This window comes from Lonchura striata, chromosome 2 (assembly GCF_050655825.1).
Source record: "Lonchura striata isolate lonStrDom1 chromosome 2, ASM5065582v1, whole genome shotgun sequence".
NCBI classification, from domain to species: domain Eukaryota; kingdom Metazoa; phylum Chordata; class Aves; order Passeriformes; family Estrildidae; genus Lonchura; species Lonchura striata.
The window spans coordinates 132801044-132817392 of NC_140704.1; the positions used below are offsets into that span (position 1 = coordinate 132801044).

Consider the following 16349-nt stretch of genomic DNA (forward strand, 5'->3'; position numbering starts at 1 on the left):
GCTCTCACGCACAATAGGATGGCATTATTTGAACAGTATTAAAGCCATGTATCTGATTTTATGAGAAACAAACAAAGCCTTGCAGTAAACAAAGATTAACAAAGTCACATAATGAACCAGGTACAGAGCACCAGAGACAGGACAGCTCAGGAGAAGCTAGGGCCACTTCTCCGTAACACCTGCTTTGTTGAGCATAAATCCCTTTAAATGTTAACCTGAGACGTTGCTGCCAAGTTTACATTAATTCACTACTGGTCACAAGTTGCTAAAGAAAAACTTCCCAGGTCTGAACCAAACAAAGCCTGGACTGGAGCTAGAACATGTGGGGAACATACTAAATTTATAGATTTAGTACAAGGGATGGGATTCATGCTGTTCACCTAGGAGCAGAAGACCTGCAAGAGCTGAGGGGGATATCCTATGAATAATCACTTGGAAAGTGAAAAGAAGGAAATATCTGAGTAAGGAGATCTGCAAGAAGTCAGGCACTGTAAGAATGGTAAAACTATGATCCTGAATACCTTAACTTCTGATCCAGTATCTTATCCAGTGGATAATGCTTTTCTCAGAATTGAAAATAATCAGAATTCTCTCTGCCAAGATGCAGTCATTTCTTACTAGTAAGTCATATCATTCGGGACCAGCTGCATATAACAAAGCCATCCCAAAATACAAGGTGTAATTTATTAATTCTGCCTAAGTAAAAGATTTCCAGTAATACTGACAGCATTCGCAGTCCTCACTTCAATGAAGTGCATTGCAAAGGATGCTTCGTCAGACCTACATATCACTGTCACTCCAGAAGTCAGTGCACTGACAGCTGTAGCAGAGGTGGGTGTTAGAGGATACTGTGAAAGTGATTATGTAAGATAGAAAAGCAGATTTCTGGAGTCTCACTCCACCAATGAAGAAATCAGAAGCTTTTAATGGAATTAGCCAAGAAGGGAACATTTCTTGTACACATCACCATTATCCCTTGGGATCCTAAAATTCCTTGTGGGGAATAATCTCTACAACTCACTCATAATTTTAGCATGCCTAAGAACCACATATCTTCAGCTCTCTGTAATTTAAACTTCTTTCCTTCAAGAGAAACACCACCTGACAGTCTTAACTATAAGTGAATGACAGCAATAGCAGCTTACTTAAAAGTGTAAAGGAAATGCATATTTATGAGTGCCCAGAATAATGGTTTATGGACCTGAGAACTAAAGGTGTAATAATGCCTTGAAGGCAAATTAGGAGACAGAATTTTAGCTTCAAGAGCCAATCAGGGCTTCTGTCAGTAATGAGATGGGTGTTAAGATAATAGGATAGAGGAGCCTGGCTAACTTTTAAATTTATTTTTTCAGACCTTCAACTCCATCTTTTTCTCTTTCTGAAGGCTCACAGAAAAGGGACATGTGTGTGCATAGTAAAACAATGAAATCTTACTCCTAACTTTGGGACTGGACTTACTGCCTGACAGGTAATGTCTGGAATCCTTCACAAATGCTGCAATCTAAAATACACAGGGAAGAATAGCTAGGCTTTACTTCAAACCTTGTCTTTAGAAATACAATTTTGTCAAATATTATTATATGTTTCATTTTTTCCAATAACTGACATCAGAGTGATGGTAATGATTTTTTTATCTGAGACCCTTTGATTTTATTTCACCATTTGCATCAGGATCACTGCTCTGTTGATATTTTAATGAATAAAATCAGTTGGTTTCAGTAATAGCCTTACTTTGAACATCACTATATTATAAATTATTTAAATAGTGAAAGGCATGTATTAGGGCAATCTATTAAAAGAATCAAGGGTTGCTCCCAGTATCCTTTTTTCCAAATCTTTATTCCACAGGATGATCTCTTAAGTATAATGTCTCTTGTAGGAAACATACAAAAGATGGAAAGACTGTTTAGAAAAAAATTCTACCATCTGGAAAACTATTTTATTAAATCAGATAAAGCATGGAGCTGTCTTCTATTCCTGAATCTTTCATAGAATTACTGTATGACCTTGGGAAATCTCTTTTCTTTGCAAGACTTTGGTACTCATCAAAAACTCTTGAGATCCTAGTCTAATGGTATAATAGAAGTAAAAAACATTCATGAATGTTATCTATTTGAGATGATTCTCTGATGGCCTATATTAATTTATTTTTAAAGATTTTAAAATTACATTTACAAATATAATGAGAAATAATTAAACAAGTACCTGAAAAAGTAACTGAATCTGCTACTGACCCTTAAATTCAATTTCTTATTCATTAAAAATGTGTGTTAAATATTTATAAAACCATGAACAAAGCTATTGCAGTTTCTGGAATTAAAAGCATACAAAATTAAGCAGAGTTAAACAGAAAACTAACTTTTAGATATGCTTTGTTCCTCACAAATTGTATGTGGACATTGCTTTGATCACAATGTGTCATCTCCTGCATTCCCTTGATGAAGGCCCTCTGTTTAGCCACCTAATGTGGTCTAGCATGTGACACAAGACACAGAGCATCAGCCATGCACCATTAGGTGGCCAGGGACCTGGTCTTAGTTCATCTCCTGTGAGAGTCCTGATGCAAACCAGCAGTGCAGAGGAACCCTCATCTCCCAGGTGGGCTCCCAGCAGACAGGACAGGCACTGATCTGTGCAGATGAGTTTATTTCTAAACTCTCTGAATGGTTCTCTATTGACATTCCTCAATCTGGCTGATTCTGTTCTTCAAATACACCAGAAAGGACACCTTCATTATACATAACATGCAGAGTGAAAAATAGTCAATACATTTCTTTTTCAAAGTAATTTTTCAGTTCCTTGCAACCTAGAGGTCTGTCTCACATTTGGAATGAAATGTTTCTCTGCATGTTCCATTTTGCAGATAGATAGATAGGTAGATATAAGAACACAGAACAACAACAACAAAAAAAGCCACACGCCCTCCCTATGGCTCGTTCTTCAACACCTCCATTCTTCAGAAGAAAAAAGACACAATATCACTTTCAGTAACAACACAGTCCTTGTGACAGACATGCTTTTCCTAGAGCCAAAAAAAAAAAGACAGTGAATCTCACTATGTCAGTTCTAAGAATTTAGCACAGGGATTTTGCAAATGCAGAATAGACAACACTAAATTATTAAAAGAGTATTACTACAACATTTGAGTTCAAACACTGTTCAAATGGCAGCCCTAGTCGACACACCAGTGTGATATGCTAGTGACCAACAGTCCCCAGACATATATGTGCCTTCATCACTTTCCACTCCAGGTGCTTTACCTGCTATAACCCAGTCTAGCCAATATATCAACCCATTCCAACATTTACTGAGAACAGAGCTCTTACAATGTTCCCCATACTGGTGCACACTTCTCAGATCTGAGCAATTCCGTGGGAAAGATTTCAGTAACTGCTGTGCACCTGCATGAATTTTACTTTCAAAATGTGATAAACTAAGTTAAAATAATACTTGGCAAATTACTGGCTTTGCATATGCTGTGTAATAAATAAATAGGCAGAGAAAGAAAACTCCACCTAAAGAAAGCACCTCAGTCAGTGATATATGCAGAGGAGATAGAACATATTACCATGCCCTTATGCCACCACCTTTGGTGTCTGCAGTAAACTCTTTGAAACTCTTCCTTTTTTACTTACTAAATAAACTATGTTCCTAGGTTCCTTCTCAACCTACAGACACTATGCGTCTTTTTTTTTTTTCTGTCACTCCCTGGAGATGAGCTAATTGCTAGAAGTATGTGGTATGAGCTCCTTTTAGTTTCCCACTGAGATTTTTTGATGACAAAATGCCTGTGTTACATCCTACCATTGGGACAGCTAGGACCAACAGGTAACATAGGAAAGTCTTGTCTAAGATGCATAACTGGGGATCCTCTGATGAACTGCACACTATAGTTACTACTAGACTGTTAGGTACTGTACTTCTGCAATACAAAAAACAAAAAGTGCAGCAACACCAAATGTACATTCAACAATTTATTATGAAGTCCCCAAAACAAACAGAAAAAAATGATGCTGTGGAAATATTGTGATCGCTTCACCACATTGTGTTGAGAGCACAGGCACTAAAAAACAAAGTTTAGTGTTATGATCAAAATGTGTTCCTTCTCCCTTATCTCTCTCCTTTCAGCATGAATTTCATGTTCTCTCAAAAAAAAAAAAAAAAAAAAAAAAGGAAAAAGCCAGTGAAATTCAAGATTATGTTGTCAGCTCCCCTGAAATCTTGATTTTGGTAAAAATATTCAGTATTAATTTTTCCACAAGTAAAACTTCAGTTAGAAAGTTATGGTAATCCTTCCAAATGCATTCTCTTGCTATAAATATCTATGAAAGCTGCTCCACTTCACAGTGAAACTTTGTCCATATGGAACATATGACTAGGAAGGACTTGATGAACTACTGAAATCCAGTGCTTTGCTAGAGAAGGCACATGTATCATGCTGTTTTCTTTAAAACTGATCATAGAAAATTATCAGTTGGAAAATAAGTTAGAGCTCTCTGTTTGGGGTTTTGGTGGGGGGGAGGGTTGATTGTTTTGTTTTATTTGTCTTTTTTCTTTAGCCTACCAATAGGACATTATCCAAGAAGCTCAATCTCCTATTCATAAGAAACTACCTTCTGTTTCCTGTTATGTTTCTTTATGAACAATTTATACAGGTATGGACTAGATATATATGGACTGTGTCTTTCCCATTTGTTTATTTGGGAAGTTCCAAAAGGAACCATATTTGTCTTAGTTCGTGTTCAGCTGTGCTAAACAAGGCTCTTCTTGTTCTTCCCTAGTAGTTCTTTCAGCATTTCTTTCACTTCCAATTCATATTTCTTAAATACAGATGAGCAAAACAGTACTCAGTACTTCAAACTCACTGTCCCCAATACCCTATTTAATATTTTTTATAATTACTTTAAATACATACAAGGATAAAGTACACTTTTTTCATGACCATGAGTAATCAGTAGGAGCAAGGGAAGCTTTCCACTAAGATTTCCAGTCAATGAATTGATATCACTGGTTGTGAACTAGCTGGTCATCAAAATGCACAGTTCTTTGATACCACTTTGGCTATAAACAACAAATGGTAAAGAAACATAATTAGCTTTTCCAGCACCGAAATGTTATTCATTATACCTTCACACTTATGGATTGGATTTTGTTCCCAGTTACAAGGATAAGCATTTGAAATAACTGCTTAACTGCTAAATTCAGTAGTGTGATACCTGTCCCAAATTTCCTCCATGAGAAAATCCAGCCTTCCTACTCATGGTCTCTCGGCTGTAGGAAGTGTTTCTCTGCAGACTAAAAATTACCTGAAAGGTAGCTGAATAAAGCAAAAAAAAAATTAACACTAAACAATGCTTTTAATTTGTCTTTTTTCATCTCCAACAGAAATAAGAAGAGGAAGACAATCCTCTGTGGGATACATTTTTTCTGCTTTCGTAAGAGCCAAAATGTTTTATTCTCCCTCTCCAAGGAATACATGAAAGCATTTCCCTCTTTGTCCTTTTCACAATGATTACTCATTAGAATTTGATAATTTTCTCTACACAAACATGAGTTATGTTTCTTTCTTCCATTAAACAATTTGGATAGAAGCTCTTTCATGAAGTATATGTGCTACAAAGTCTGTGGTTTTCCAAGCTGCCTATCAAGACACACAGAGCCTCCTGTATTACAGACATGAGTCTTTCTTGTAACTCTACCAATCTTCTCCATCTGGTATTGTACTTAACAGGTGGATTTTCTGAGACACTTCACACTATGAAGTATGTTAAGGATTGTACCTTCAGTTCTATTTGATTTGCAATTTATTCAATGTTTCTCTCTGTGCATTCTAGTTTGCACAGTCCTAATCTATTCCAGAAAAGACAGAGAGGACAGCAGCCGATCTTTTCTGTAAAAGTATTTCTTCAGAGACAACACCACTAGTTGCAGGTTGCCATTTCACTCCCTTTCTTTCCACTGTTCAGTAGGCAGAACACCACTGCACTATATACCTGAATGTTATGGAAAAGGCTGTGCCAAAAACAGGACTGTATTCAGGTTTTGTTATGCCTTCCACATGTGTGAAAGGGAACATCATTGTTCACTGAAGACAGTGTAAAATACCTCTAAAAATACATGGATTCAAACTACTGTAGTTATTATTAATAAAGTAACACAGCCCGTAGGCTTGATCTGACCTGCAGAGGCTTCTGGATTGAGATCAAAAGTGATTCTGAGAAACTGAGGGAAACTAACACAGGGCACAAATCCTTCTTATGCTTCCTAATCTGTTCAATCTGCACGTTATATGGAATAATGATTCTTCCTAAACTCAGCTGACATGTGGCTTGGCTTTGCAAAGTGTTCAACAGCAATACTGGCTTATGGCACTTGCTGGCCTGAGTTTTGCCACATCAGTTCCAGCTGTATGCCATCTTGGCTTTGATGTGTACTAGTTGGTGCAAGCAGCCAGATGATGAAGCAGACCAGGGAATTCACTCAACTCACAAACTGCTCAGAACATGTTTTACTTCAAGTTGGATCAAAATGGCATACAAACACCTCTGCCATCCCAGGGGATGGTATACTATACACTGTGACATGGTGGTAGGAACAAGGAGAGAGGTAGGTGTTGTTAAAGGTCACTTTGTAATGTTGAACTGTACCCTCTGAATATCAGGTTGCAGGTGCAACATGAACAGGAACTGGAATTAAAAGGTATGCTCACTCCAATTCTTACAACAGTCTCTGACACATGGGCCACTGTCACTCTCTCCCAAGTAATTTCTACACATAGCTTAAGAAGGAACTGAAAATTGCCTGGAGCAATTTTCCATAAACAGTGTGCAAGCAGCCACTCTGTTTTAGGGATAAAAGAGTTTAACAGTACCATCAGGGTTATTTGACCTCTGTGCAAGCAAGCAGTACAATGCTTGCTTAACCTACAAGTGCAGACATGAATCATCAGCCCAAACTCTCACCATTCACCTGTTAGAACAGAAGCCAGTAGAGATTATTCTTACACATCTCCACTCAGTGCCTGCAAAAGGCATTTACATTCTACTTTACCTTAAAACTTTTCCCTGCTCTGCAGGTCCCTCAGGCCAGGTCTAAACTGACAGCTGCAGACTCGTTCTGCTGGTGATGTGAACTAGTGAGGCGCAAGCAGGAGATGCATTGCCACAGTACACAGCATCATGGCCAGGTTAATTAGTACTGATAAGAGACAGGTCAGCCCAAGGACTGTGCTCAAGAGGCCCAAAACTGAAGGGTTTAATGCACAGTGTGAGCTCAGTCTTACACAAAACAGTTTCAGTAAATCTCGGCCACGCTCTTACCAGAATGCTGTAACCTTGAGTTGAAGGGACTATATCTAATGCTGAGACACTGTTTCACTCCATACGCTAGTTCATTATCCAGCTCCTCTCTGTTTTGACTGCCAACAAATAATGATGTTTTTCAACACTTCTCCACTAGGAACTGAATGCACAAACATCGCATCATAAATGCCACCCAACATCTGCCAGGCAGTTACCATCTTCCCATGACTATCACCTAGGCTGAACTGGAGCAAGTGATTTACTGACAATCTGTGTCACATCCTCTTACCTATCACACCCTAGATCATCCAAACACCAGTAATTATGAATGGCCCACAGGTATTCGGTTAAAATATCACAAGAAATTATTTCTAACAAAAAACTCCCCATGTATTCTAAAATTATTGTTACTTAATGTAAAATCAAATATTGCAACAGAGGATATTAGATTTGGTACAAATCTTACAGCGCCAACGCAAATATGCTCATAATGCTAAGATATTCACAGAAAAGAAATGAACAAAAAGCCAGGCTTTTCCACATTGCCTATCTAACAGGCAGTCAAAATTATTGAAAATACTATTGTTTACTCTATGAGTTATTCTAGACCAGTATCAGTAGCTTCGCTGAGCAAAATTCCCTCAGCTGGTCCCATAGTGAATAGGGTATCTATGTAACTGAGATAATGACAAAGACTAGATTTCAAGTAAAGCATTTCAAAAATTAAGGAACAGATTAGTCACTTGCTTTATATTATCTGTAAATTTATTGAGTGAAACCTGAGTGCTCAATTAGGACAAATTATTTGTTTTCTCACATTCCACTTTTTGTAGAGCTCTTCGTTCACTTCACAGTGCTTTTCTGTACTGATTCAACTACTACACAAATGAAATATCTCAAAGTAACTGTGAATACTTTCAATGTGCTTATTTTAATCAGCTTTACCATCAAATAGAGGCTAGTCACATGATTTTTGAGATTTCTGTAACTGTAATTAAAATTAAACAAATACCTTTTCTTATTTTCATTCTAGCAGTTTGAGCTTCCTAAGACCATTCTCCTTCTGCCCTGTAAGTTCTTCTCCAACACTTTAAGCCTGCAAGCAATATGTAGAGCTGAGCAGACAATCCCATAAATAGTTCAAGACCTTGAAAAGCACAATTCCAAATTTACTAGCCAGTTCCTAATTTTCTTCCAAAATAAGGGCTATAATACAAGCAAAAGCTTCCACTGAAAAGAAAAATATTTTTAATACAATCCAGTTACAGAAATCCATGACAACGCACAATTAATGGACTGCATGATAGCAATCACTAATGTGATTCATTACATTTAATTCATTAGAGAAGACAGATGATTATTCTGTGGTCATGCTTTCCCTGAACATGGACATCTAACACATTCTTTCAAGGCCATAAATAGTGCAATACCTGATGAACTATGTAATGTACATGGTCACATCCTGAAGCATGAAATATAAAAATCCCTTCAGTTAAACCTCTTGACTTGATCCAAGTTGACTCTTATGTCTTTCTTCTTAGAACTCTGCCCCTGCAATGCTTGTCAGACTGTCTGCTGCCTTCATTCCTGCTAGCCCAGACAGGGGAGAAGCAGCAGAGACCACCACTTTCCAAGGTAGGACAATGGCTGGACAAAACTTAACTGCACCCAAAAAACCCAGAGCTCCTTCTCATAACATTGTAGCTAAAGAAATGCATTTACAACTATGAATTATGTTCGCCTTAAATACCAAGCACATCCTGAGAGATGCACCTGCGCTGAGCATTTCATTCTCATGCCTGTTCCACTGCTTTGTTATGATAAAATGAGAGGAAATACAATTTGTAGTTCACTGCCCCATTCTCTTTGCATTTTTATTAATGCAATAGCACCGACAAATATAAGCACATGCACAACACACAGAGAATGTGTATATATGAACACTGTACACACTGAAAAATTATGTCTGAGATTTTTTAGAAATGGGTGCCTAAAATTAGATTTACATGTTCACACTGAGATGAGAGTACTTTGAAGTCCAGCTTTCACACATGAGCTAAGATTTTCAAAGCCTGGTGAAAGAATTTCTAAAAATGTTAAACTGCTCTGCCTCTGAATGTAATATATACATACTTATATGTGTCTATAGGGAAAATCTGATGCATTTTGTAAAGGTTTATAAGAGTTTTTTCTTGGTTGACTTTGACTACAGAAATGAATTCATTGAAGAATTGAATGAAAGTGAGAGTAAGTACAAACACAAATACGTAGCATTGCAACAGCCCTGTAGACACTGCATACCTTACAGGAATTGCAAGTGTTTGAAATAACACCATGCTGAAAACCATTTCAGCAACTGGAAACACGTCAAATTTCACTCTCATTTACACCAATAGGAACTCCACTGAATGAAAATAATATTCTTGATGTGATTAAAATAAGAGCAGACTATGAGCCTCCATTTCTATAAGAGTATTAAACAAGTGTAGTATGAACATATAGTAAAAGCAGTATAATCAAACAAGCTCAAATAAACTTTTGCTGTGGAGAAGGGATGGTAGCCAAGGATTTAGATACACAACCCTTCTCCTTAGCTTCTCTTCAAGGTGTGTGAACACATTCCCATAGTCCTCCGGATATGCAGCCACCCTTTACACTCTTGCTCAGACTGAGTCTATGTCTGCCCAACAAATGAAAACCAAATAATATTCTTACATATGTAAGTACATATCCAGATCTACCATCACCTTCTATGGTCTCAGCCAAGGCAATAAAACATAGCTCTGCAGCTATGGACTTACAAAATATGTGATCACAAGCTGCATGTGCTTAAAATTCATCATCAGTCTTCACAGAACATATTTAAAAACAACCCAATCATCACAAAATGTGGATTAAATTAGTATAGCCAGACTAGGCTTTGCTTCACAGCAGTGTTTTCTTCAGCTGCTCCTGCTTGAGTTTCTGCAAAGTGATTCCACTGGCATAAAATTAAAATCAAAACAGCATTAACTGACCGAAGGATGTAGTTCATTTTTTTGTGACACCAAATTCATTCTTCATAAAACCTCCTCCCCAAAAAAAAAGGAACTACACATGTATCAGTGGCCTATCACTGTGAAGTATGAAACTCAGATTCCAAAACTTGCCAACAGTCACACATAATAGCAAAAGGAATTCTTTTTTTCCTACTTCTCTTTATGTGCTTAGTAATAGATTTTTATTAGAAAAATTCAAGACAGCAAATGTAATGTTCTGTATTCAAAAAAAAAGGTACACCAGAACTGCTATTTTTGGGTTTTTTTCAGTATAAACAAACAGTGGGAGAAGACTTTCTGAGTAGTCAGTATTTGTTTCTGTACTTTTCCCCTCCTTTCCTTTCCCACAGTAAATAGGTGACTGACATTAAAATACTGAAAAAATATGACTAGTTAAAAAAACAGACTTGAGAATTTTTATTCCATTGGCATCTGTCCTCATACACCTTTGCTTATGGCAGAGGAGAGCAATCTCAATGATGTAGATGTTGCCTCCTGGTTCCATGCCTCTTCTTAACAGACATGAGATAGAGGAATTGCTGTTTTGTGAAAAATGGGGAAATTTTGAAATTTTCAGTACAAATTCAAACATTTTTTGCTGTTATTTCAGAAATTATATCTAAATTTTTCATTCTGATAATAAGCATTTCCTGATGCAAAACAACCACATTTCATGTCAAAGTGGGCAACATATTTAAAATTTTAAAAAAGTATCAAAATGTAACATTTTCCCTCTTTTTAAGCTGAAAAAGAAGGCTGATAGTGGCCAGGGTTTTTTTGAGTATGCAATAGCACTACTCAGGACAAGGAAGATAGAGGCACACTAAGTCCATAAAAACACAGAGAAGGTAAAAAGTAACAGAAAACAGAAGAGTTGAGGTGGTATGAGTAAAAACAACTCTTTAGCAGTAAGGCAGGTAGAAATGGCAATCTGCCACAAGAAGGGCTTCTCTCTGGAGATAAGAAGGCAACAGGTCCATGCTACAGCTGCTAGCTGGAGGTGGGAACCCCAGAGATGTTTGTGCTGCCACTAGTCCCCAAGCTCTTCTCCATCTCAGGGCTACAGTGACATCACTGCCTCAGCCCTAGGATAAGGCAGCCTTCTTCTGGACAAGTCACCAGTCTCCACACCACAGACATGTTACAGCATTATGCTACAGCTGAGATGGCCATGATACACAGAGCATCACCGTGCAATTCCAGAGGGCTTTAAGCATCCATCCATACAGAGTAACAGCAGATCCCTGCAGAAGGCTTCAAGCATCTGCCCTTCTTGTTCTTTAGCCCAGCCTTTTACACTCTTCACCTTACATACATTGCACCTGTGTGCCCTCTGTTCCCTTTGGTGGTTGGTCAGTGCACCTGGGCACTCCATGGCTCTTGGCTTTCAATGCTTTCACCTGCTTTTCACAGCTGTAGCCCATTGGGGATGAGGCTGGCTGCAGCCCCACTCCCAAATACCACAAACTGTGTAGCGACATACCTACAAAGGCTCAGCTTTACCCACAAAATTTTACGTTAGTTCAGGTGGGCACTGTTCTTTGTACTCCTGCGCTGCCACAGCAGGATTCAGGACTCCTACCTAGTCCCCTTCCCTATCCTATTGCTCCACACAACAAGCACCACCTCCATCACCAAGTCACTGCACGCATTCTACTTTGTGTTTTCCAAAACAAAAAGAGAATGTATTTTCATTCATAACTTTTACTTCTTTCCAGGAGATGTGAGGAGTCTTATTTACTCCAAAGAAGCCCCAGGCTATGCGTATATAAGCTCCAGCTCCTAAAAGATCAAGCTGGCAAGTCAGGAGATATAGAGCAGACAATAGGCAGACCTTTCAGTCTACAAATTGAAGGTTGAATGATTGGCAAACAACCTCTCCTCATGAAAAATTATGCTACAGCAACACAATAGTAATGGGAGCCAAAAGTATGTCTATTCCTGATTTGTAGACCAGGTTTTAGTTATGCTATAATCCTCTCAGTATGCCTGCTTAGGATCCCACAATCACACAAGTCATGAACACTACCCACAAATCCTGCAGCTTCCATACCGAGCAAGCGACACACCAGATGAAGAGGGATGGAAAATATACATGTGGAATTGTTCTGGGAACTTAAAGCACACATAACAGTAAACAAAGAAAATATGGTACAAAACCTGTTGCTATTTTCACAGCATTTGTGGAGGAAAGCTGCATAAATGCAGAAGGATGCATACTGCCTCACACCTTTCCTCAGATTCCAGCAAATTAAGCACAGCAGCACAAACAGCAGCAGGGAGAAGGAAATGCTCTGCAGAAGAGCTTCCTTGTTTGCTGCTGCACTACAGGTATATATTTGGGTATGTGCGTGAGAGATGAGCAAGAAGTGTTAAAGTTACTTTTCCTCGTGGTTTCTTCTACAGCCTTGGCTGCTCATGGAGATTTGAACAGGGAGACATCTCTTAATGCTATCCTCCCTCCTCCAGGCACAGTTAAAGCCAGTTTGAAAAGGTTGCTGTAGTTGTCCCCCGTCCACCTGGGGCTAGGCTTCACAAAGCCATTACAGCTGACTGCCTCTGCCCCCCATTGAGAAGGCAGTGCCACTGTCAGATACTGGAGCACTAGCTTAAGTGGCACTACAGACAAAATTTGGCTGGTGGCAGGAGAGATGGCTGAAAGCCAGCTGACAGGGAAGAACAGTATCAATCTCTGTGCTGGGGGAATCCTCTGAAAATGCTGCTGAAGCAAACAGCAACTGCTAGCAGCACAGAGGCAAACAAGACACGAGTGATCCTGCTCTCATGGAGAAGAGAAAAAGGCAAACGGCTGAAGTAATCAACATGAACTTGAACCATGGCACAGGGCAAACATGTGGCATGCCGTATGGAAACTCAGAACAAAACAGAAAGCTTGGAACAAAATTAAATTAAAAATCTGCTTCTATTTCAAATTACTCTATGAAACATCTAACTAAAAATTGTGTTGTAAGTTGATATGACTTTGTGACATGTTGTTCCTTGAAGGCTGCCATTTTCCATCAAAAAAAAGGTATGAAAAACGTTTCAATCTGGTTACCTTCTATCCAGCAAGGCTAGAAAACATTTAAGTTGTAAGCTAAAAAATAACACCACACCATTAGTCAGCAGGAGATAGCTATTCAGCCAGCATCTATCATAATGTTTTCAAAATCCACAGATACCAAATGCCTGGAAAAGAAGGCCGGCAATCACTCCAAGCATAGATTTTGAGCTTTAAATGCATTTGATGAATTCATTTTTTTAAAAACAGGCCCTGTGCAGCCTCAGTTTGCATACTGTTTCTATATGTAATCTAGAAAGGATGACCAAATGTCCATCTCCAAAACAAATGAGCCTGGAGCATTAGGGTGCTCTGTGTTCTGAGGAATCATCTGTTGAACAGCTTCACACTAAAACATCCCTGCAAAAGTACCTAAGTTGTCAAATCTAAGTCTTAAAGAATGACTGCTTTTAAAAAAAAAAAATCTTTCTGTGTAATTTCTAATAAGTACTTGAATGAAATCAGACAAAGAAGAATCAAGAGGAGGTAAAATGAAGAATCTAGACAATCTCTCCTATGAGGAAAGACTGAGAGATCTGAGAGTACTTACCTAGGAGAAAAAGAGTAGGTTCAAAGAGGACTTCATCAGTGTATAGAAATACTTGAAGGGAGGATGCAAAGAAGACAGAGCCAGGCTCTTCTCAGTGGTGCCCTGTCACAGGACTAGCAATGGGCACACACAGAAACACATAAGAAGAAAACCATCTACTTTGAGGATAGTCAAACACAGGAAGAGAGGTTGTAGAGTTTCCATCCTTGGAGATACTTAAAAACCATCTGAACACTGTTCTGGGAAACCAGCTCTAGGTGGCCCTGCTTGAGCAGGGCAGATGGATGAGATGACCTCCACTGGTCCCTCTCAACCTTAACCATACTGTGACAAATGGATGAATTATTACCAGTTATGCAAAACTATATAAGAACAAAAAAGAAAAAAATCAAGAATGACCAAAAAAACCCACCAAACAAACAAAAAACAACACCACTTTTATATTCATTAGGGCAATAATGGATTATATTTGTCAATAATACACCTGTTTGTCCTGTAATATACCTAATGGTAAAATGAGACTAGTGGGCTCACTGCACCAAGCTCTGCTACCAGGCCTAAAGATAGCCCAAAATGGTTACACATAAAACTCAAACACATCTGCAAAACTTAATTTTAAAATCGTATCCACACATTTTCAAACTCCCCCTCTTACATTCATTAAGTTCAGAGAACTGATTTCCATTGGCAAACTCTCTAACAGTAACAGTGAATGACCAGAGTAGGAGCTGAAACAACCATTATCTGAGCAAAAGGCAGAGCAGAGTCTTTTGTGCACTCTGTCCTCTAAGGAGTATTACAATCACAGAAACACCTCCTAGGTTATGTAGTTTATTTGCCTGCCAGCATGAGATTCATCCCTACAATAAATTCTAACACTTGCTTTCACCACGTTAAGAGCAATGGGCTGCATCCAAAGAAAATGGGTTGACTGTGAACTCCTCCCCTATATTTTGCAGTACCTAATGGAGGATATTGCTGCAGTGTGTAACAGGGAAGGTGACAAATGGTCCAGACAACACACCAGGCCAAAACTGCCAAGTCAGCAACATAACAGCACCAGTACCAATATTCCTACCACCTTGCTATAGCACAGTGTCCTCCCCAGCCCAAGGCACAGCTGATTAGTCCAAGCATCTCACAGCTTTGAGAAGTTCAACTGTGCCACACAGTAGGCATGTGCAAGAAACAGCACAAGCTGTGAAACACTGGGAGGTAATTATTTCAGCATCTTACTTAAATAAAGCTTTCCACCTGCCCTGTTCTCTCCAGGGAATCCTGCTGATCACCACACTTTCACCCCGTAGAGGATTTCAAGAAACATCTCCAACCATGGTCACCTGAACGTGTTCACAAAAATCAAAAAAAAGAAAAAAGAAACCCTAAAGGTAGTGGTTGGGAAACAAGTGACCATGATGAAAACAGGCGGAGAAAATTCCAAAAAGCTGATACAATCATCCTCTATCCAGGTACCGAGTTACATAGCAAGAGTTGTCTCAAAAACAAGCTGTAGGGCTCCCATTTTTCACCAAACATATTTGGGTGAAATATTTGTGGTGTCATCTTCTACTGGACAACAGTTTCCTTGCATGGTTTTCTACACAAAACCTAAAAAGCCCATAAGCAGATAGTTCATATTTTTAAACATTTTTCTATTGTATCTGTTCTCGTCCAAAAAGGCACTCACAAGCTTTCAGCCATGTTTCTCCTAGAATGAGCTTAGAAAATCAGCCACACAAACTGCTCAAGATTAGGAAACATACACCACTCCATACCTATCTAAAACAAATAAAATACAAAATAATCATTTACTTAAACCTTAATGAGAAGTTGAGAAGACCACTAAAACAGTTATATTAAAATAATCAGGCAGCACTAAAAAAATTAAGACCTGGTAAGACTGTTCACATAACCCTAGATCTTTCACCTTGACAATACACATTGTAAACAACCTTTTTTTCCCCCAGACACTTGTTGTTTTCTGCATATTTAAACAGATGTGTGTGCTTAACAACTGTAAAACAACATCATTTACTAAAATAACTGAATACAGATTAAGATACTTCACTTTATATACAAACTTTCAAAATACTATGACTCTTTTATATTATTTAACATACAGAGACAGAATCTTAATATATGGATTTCAAAAATAACTCACCTTTGCATTTAAACAAAGAAAGAGGGATTTGCATACGCTATGTAAGTATCTTTGTGAAGGTACATGTGTGTACATACTTTGCATATGTGTTACCTACATAAGTATTAGCTAAAGACAGAAAAAGTCCTAAGGAAAAAAATTAACATGCTTAAAATATCCATTAGTGTGAGAATAAATGCAGTTATACAATGCAAAGGTTTGTAACATTCAGTGTATCAAAAATTGTTATGAATGAGGA

At 38.3% G+C, this 16349-nt stretch overlaps 1 protein-coding gene across 4 annotated transcripts in view; it reads right to left on the reverse strand.

Annotated features, from left to right (window-relative positions):
• Positions 1–16349, reverse strand: part of TRIQK (triple QxxK/R motif containing) — a 138978-nt gene that overhangs the window by 103973 nt on the left and 18656 nt on the right. The window lies entirely within an intron of this gene.